Source organism: Zalophus californianus, chromosome 9 (genome assembly GCF_009762305.2).
Source record: "Zalophus californianus isolate mZalCal1 chromosome 9, mZalCal1.pri.v2, whole genome shotgun sequence".
Classification (NCBI taxonomy): domain Eukaryota; kingdom Metazoa; phylum Chordata; class Mammalia; order Carnivora; family Otariidae; genus Zalophus; species Zalophus californianus.
Window position 1 is genome coordinate 9727275 of NC_045603.1, and position 6657 is coordinate 9733931.

A 6657-nucleotide genomic window follows, 5' to 3' on the forward strand; every position below is an offset into this window, starting at 1 on the left:
CACAGTCCATTGAGGAAACAAAACGATCATCGCCTCACCAAGTCTGTCTACAAACCTGCACATTCTCCAGCTGCCCTCCGGCCACTCAGTGCGAACCATCCCTGCTCCTACCAGAGGACCTTGTGTACTGGACCCCATCCCCGCACCTCCCCAAGAACATCTCTCCTGAGTCACCAACTTCTCCTTGTCAACTTTATCATTCCAACAGGCTTGTGATGATGCCCTCGTATCTACTCACACCAAATCCCCCCACCCCAAGCCAATACACGCCTCAAGGCCTCACTCTTTCTCTGCTCCTATCACTGCAAGACTTCTTGAAAAAGCAGGTGTGGCAGGGTCCCCAAGACCACCCTCAGGTTTGATGAGTCACTTGGACTCACAGGACTCCAAAAAGTTCTTCTCATGGTCACGGTTTGTTACAGCAAACAGATACAGAGGAAAAAGGCACATAGGGCAGAGTCCAGGAAAGACCAGGAGCGAGCTTCCAGGTGTCCCTTCTGGGGTTGGGGGGAGTCATGGACAATGCTTCATTCTTCCAGCAGGGATGTGTGACACCTGTGCAGAAAATCATCATCCAGGGAAGTGTACCTGAGCCTTGGTGTCCTGGGCTTGTCACAGGGTCAGTCACGTAGGCATGAAGCACCTGTGTGGGCCTTAACTACTCAGGCTCCGGCCCCGACACCCAGAGGTCAAACTGACACAGGGTGACCCAGGGCCTCAGGCAAAAAAAAAAAAAAAAAAAAAAAAGCAGGTGTTTTCCATAAGTCACTTTGTTAACATAAATTCTCTGATCTGGCCCAAGGTATACAAAGACACCATTATCAGGCAGGATATTTGAAGGGCTCAGAAGTTATCTACCAACCACCGGTCAAGGCCCAGTCCTTTCTTTGGAATGGGCAGGGTTTGAGCACCCTAAGCCGGCTGAGTTAACCATTTACTGCACCCGGGGTCCATAGTCTTTGCCACACCCTCCCTCTCTCATCCACTCCTTCTCCAGTTCCCACTCTGCCACGGCGCCCACGGCTTGCCGAGATCACTCTCGTCAAGGCCAAGAATGACCTCCACATTCATTATGAAACTTCATGGCCAGGCCCCAGTACTCATCTGAGTTGAGCTTCCAGCTGCACTGACACCTAGTTAACCACTCCTTCCTTCTCTTAAGAGTTCCTTCTCTTGCCTTTCAAAACACACCTTCCCCGGTTTTCCTTCCATTTCAATGGTTTGGCCTGTAGCACAATCAAAGCACTGGTGTCTGGGCCTCACCCTTGGTGTGTCTGAGACAGCAGGACTGGGGTGTGGTCTGACATTCAGCATTTCTAACAAGTGCTAGGTGATGGCTGTGGCCACTGGTCCCTGGAACCATACTTTGAGAACCACTGCTTGACTTCACTGGCTGCTCCTTCTCAGGCTCCTTCCCATTCCTCCTTATCTCCACAACCTCTAAATCTGCAGGACCCCAGGCCACAGCCCTGCGTCTCTTTATTCTTTGTATTTAGACACTCTCCCTAGGAAATCTCATCCAGGCTCATGGCTGTAGCAATCATCTGATGACTTTCAAACCATCACTCCTTGCCTGATAGGAGTCTCAATATTAATATATCCAAAACTCCTGATCCCCCTCGACTTCTGCCCCACACTTCCATTTAGTAAACAGGCTCATGATCCGCCAGTTGTTCAAATCAGAAATGCAAGAATTATCATTGATCTCCCTCTTTCTCTTGCGTTATCTGTCTTCTGACTCCACTACTAACATGGATCTCAAGCCTGCTCACTCCTCTCCACTTCTGCTACCACTCTGTCCAAACCACCATCGTCTCTGAATTGTACTCCTGCAACGGCCTCTCTCAAAATCCATTCTCTATACAATACCCAGAGTGATCGTGTTGCAATCAAAATATGTCTTCCCCTTCACAGAACTCTCCAAAGCGTGCCAATACACTTAGAATGAAATCCATACCCTCACCCTGATTTACAAAGCCCTGTGTGATCTGACCCCCTCCCACCTCTTGGGTGTCATGCATTACCTCTCTCCCCTTCTCCCATTATGCTCCGGGACATGCAGGCCTCCCTCTGTTCCCCCAGCCTGCCAGATCTGGGGAGACTGCATATGTTCCCTCAGCCTGGAAGGCACTGTCCCCTAGTTCTCAGGGGACATGCTCCTTCCTGTCATTCAGGTCTCAGCTTGTCATGAACAATCGCAGATGTTTTGCTGACCCCTCAGCCTTAAGTCGCTGCCTGGTCACTCTCCACCACTTGCTCAGTCCTCTCCTCCATGACCCCAGAATTGGCAACTGAGCCCTACCAACTCATCCTGGACCCAAGCCTGTCGGGGTCACCTGCTCTATCATCCTCTTTAACCCTTCCCACAGCACGTACCTCTTTTTGATAATCATCTTGTTTACTTAATTTTAATTGTGGATCACCCAGAGTGTCAGCCCCGTGAGAGAAGGGACTGTATTTGTCTTTCCCACCACAGCGTGTATCCAGCATCTGGCGGAGTAGGGCTTACTATGTATTCGCTGAATACTAATAACTGATCTATATTAAGTGCTTACTATGCACCAGACATTTGCTGCTCTGATCACTTGACACATACTAGTTTATTTAACCCTGGGAAGGAAGTACTGCTCGAAAATAGGCACAGAAAGATGAAGTGCTTGTCCAAGGTCATCCACCTGGAAAGTGGCAACACTGACATATTAATCCCTCCTGCCTCCAGAATGATCACTCAATGGCTGCACTATATGATCTGTGATTTTGGATTCTCCTTAGCGCCTCAGGGATATCAAACACTGGTTTGAGAAACAAAGGCTGATGCAGATTTCCGTTGCAGATTAATTCTTCCCCTGAGAAAAGCTAGAAAAACCAAACACCACATCTGAAACTTCCAGGCATCAGAGAAGCATCAAGAGAGGTGAGAGATAAGTTAACCAGATCCCATGGAGAACAGAAGCTCAGAGAAGTGAGCCTGACTTTGGGGGCTACAGTTTTCCTCTTGAGGCACCTGCCCACTTACAACAAATGCCTAAGTTGAGCAGAGAGCAATAGTTGAGCAGCTGGTTAGTAGGTTCAAGAAATTGTATGACAAATAAAGGTAAAGATTCCAGCTAAAAATTGGAGTTCAAGATAAGGGGCTCTAGGTAAATGACCCAGACTCTCAGCGAGACTCTAAAAGGTTACACTCTGAGAGTAGGGTAAATCGGAAATATTCCAGCCCTCCAAAGATGGAATCCCAGCTTCCAATCCTCTCATTCACGGATTGAATTAAGGTGTCTGCTCTTTCACCAACATCTTGCCAAAAGCAAAAGTAAATTCTCTCTGGAGGAAGGATAACAACATCATCCAAACTCACATTACATTTTTGATACACAAGGTTTGGCATCATCAGACATATCTGAAAACAAAACTGAATGACTAAAAATCAAGAGGGAAAAAAATTTTAAAGGCCAATAGACCTACGCATATGATAAAATTGCATGAAACTAAATACACACTCGAGTACAAGTAAAATGGGAACTCTGAATATGATTGCATCATTGTCAATGTCCTGGTTGTGATATTCTCCTATAGTTTTGCAGGATGCTACCATTGGTGGTAAGTGGATAAAGGATGCATAAGATCTCTCTGTATTACTTCTTACAACAGAATGTGAATCTATAATTATCCCAAAATTAAAAGTCTAATTTTGAAAAGATCTCTTTAGGAGATCCATATGGTGGAGTTGTGAAACATAGACCTGAAAATAATTATGGTTAATATATTTAAGGACTTAGATGACAAATAGAATTTCAACAGAGAACTGTAAGTTATGAAAAATAATGAAATGAAGATCCCAGAGCTGAAAAATACATGAACTGAATTCATGAACTCAATAAATAAGTCTAACAGCAGGTTAGACACACCTGAAGAAGGAACTGTGAACTCTATTAATAGAGATCTCAAACGAAATAAGCCAAAGTAAAAACTGAGGGAAAAGAATAGAACGTACCGCGGGGGAAAGCATAAGATTAATAAGGGACATGGTGAAAAAGTCTTACAAGTAAGGAGCCCCAGAAGGGGAGAGAGTAAGTAAGGCAGAAAGAGTATTTGAATTAACATCTGAAGATTTGCCCAAAACCATTGAAAGACATGAAGCCACAGATTTAAGAATCTCAGGGAACACCAAGCATGAAAAATGCAAAGAAAGCCACAACTAGGACTTTGGTGGTGAAACAGTTGTAAAATAAAAGACAAAAAGAAAATCTTCCAAGGTCCCACAGAAAAAAGATGCATTACGTTCCAAGGCCAGAATAACAGCTACCTTCTCAATAGAAGGAACGGAAAAAGGAGGACAATAAAATGATGGTAGCTTCAAAGTGTTGAAATAACCACCATTCTAGAACTCCCTATTCATGGAAAACTCTTCAAAAATAAAGATGGCATAAAGATGTTTTCAGACCAAGAAAAAGCTCATTCATCACCAATGGGTTTTGTTACCAACAGAGCTTGTCTGGAGGACAGACTAAAGGAAATTGTTTAGGAAAAGGGGAAATGGTTCTGAGAGGAAGCATGGAAATTCACAACAGAAAGGGCATGTGGATAAATCCAAGTTAACAACAAGCAAAAAATAATAATAATAACAGTTATCTCCTGTGAGGTTTAAAATTCATGATAACAGAATAAAAGGTGGGAAGAGGTAAATGCAGTTAAAATGTTCTAATTTCCTTGCATTGTCCTGGACGTACTAAAAGTATTCATCTTAGGGGCGGCTGGGTGGCTCAGTTGTTAAGCGTCTGCTTTCAGCTCAGGTCATGATCCCAGGGTCCTAGGATCGAGCCCCCGCATCGGGCTCTCTGCTCAGCGGGAAGCCTGCTTCTCCCTTTCCCACTCCCCCTGCTTGTGTTCCCTCTCTTGCTATGTCTCTCTCTGTCAAATAAATAAATAAAATCTTTAAAAAATAAAATTAAAAAAAAAGTATTCATTTTATATTAGACTTTAATACATCTAGGGTCAACATTTTATTTTCCTGGGGTAACTGCTGAAAGGATTGTAAAAGATTATGTAACTAACAAGTTCAATAGAAGAAAAAATAGAATAATAAAAACAATTCAAAAGAAGGCTTAACAAGGAAAGAAAAAAGGAACATGAAAAGGATAGAATAAATAGAAAATGAATAGTGTGTTCATTGCTTTAAACCTAAATGTAATGTAAGTGGGTTATTACATTAAATATTAAAAGGGAAATATGCCAATGAAAATATTAATCTTGTCAAACTGGTTATATGACAGGTTGAAATTTAAAAGATAGAAAAATATGTATTAACACAGCTTCATAATATATAAAGTAAAGATTGACAGAGCCGAAAGATGAATTTGACAAATCCACAATTGTAGTGGGATATTTTAACACACTTCTCTCAATAATTTATAAAGCTAGCAGACAAAAAGTTCAGTATGAGTACAGAAAATTTGTACAAAATGATTAACAAACTTGACCTAACAGAGCAACTACAGAATAGATATTCTTTTCAATTACATGGGGGAAAATTTACCCAAACTGACCACAGGAGGTAGAATAATGGTCCCCCAAATATGTCTATATCCTGATCCCCAGAACCTGTAAATATGTTATATCACATGGCAAGGGGAAATAAGATTGCAGATGGAATTAGGCTGCTAATCATATGACCAGGAGATAAGGAGATTAACCTGGATTATCTGGATGGACCCAGTGTAATCACAAGATTCCTTAGATGTGAAAGGGAGATTGAAGAGCCAGGGTCAGAGGAATACAGAAAGTCTCTAGAAGTTGGAAAAGGGAAAGAAACAGTCTCACCTATAGCCTCAGGAAGAATGCAGCCCTGGGAACACTTTGCTTTTAGCCTGGTGAGACCCATCATGTCAGATTTCTGACTCCAGAACTATAAGGTAAATTTATGGGGCGTCTGGGTGGCTCAGTCAGTTAAGCGTCCAACTCTTGATCTCTGCTCAGGTCTTGATCTCAGGGTTGCGAGCTCACACCCCGCATTGGGCTCCACACTGGGCGTGGAGCCTACTTTTTAAAAAAAGATAATAAATTTATGTTGTTTAAAGTCATTATTTTTCCAATCTTTGTTACTTGCAGCTGATCCAATTGCTAACTGCTTCCAGGGTGTCCCCATCAGCCATGTTAAATGGCAGGAGCAGGAGCAGAACATGAAAGGGTGCAGCTGGAATATTGGCTGAATCTTGAGGATTGACAGGAGCTAAGTCTGAAGAAGTAAGGTGAGATCCTATCCACTTCATTCATTCATGAAACATTTACTAAGCACCTACTCTCTGCTAGATCCTGTGTGTGACATAGAGCTGTAGAGATGACTAGGACAAGGTTCTTGCTCTCCAGGAGCTCACAGGGGAAGACAGAGAATTAAACCATGGAGAAGAGCAATGACAGGAGTAGGCACCAGAGGAGATGGCAGCACAGAGGTCTCTTTTGGTTGCCAGTGATGGAATCCCAGTGTGTACAACTTAGACCAAACGTGTATGGGCTCATATAGCCAAAAGGAGGAAGGCCAGAGAGAGAATGCGGCCAAGAGGGTGTGTGAGCAAAGGCAAGGTGAGAAGCAGCTTGGAGGGTGTGGAGAGCCATGAGAGCTGGTGTAGCTGGGGTGCAGAGCACAGGGGAAGGAGCAGCAAGAAG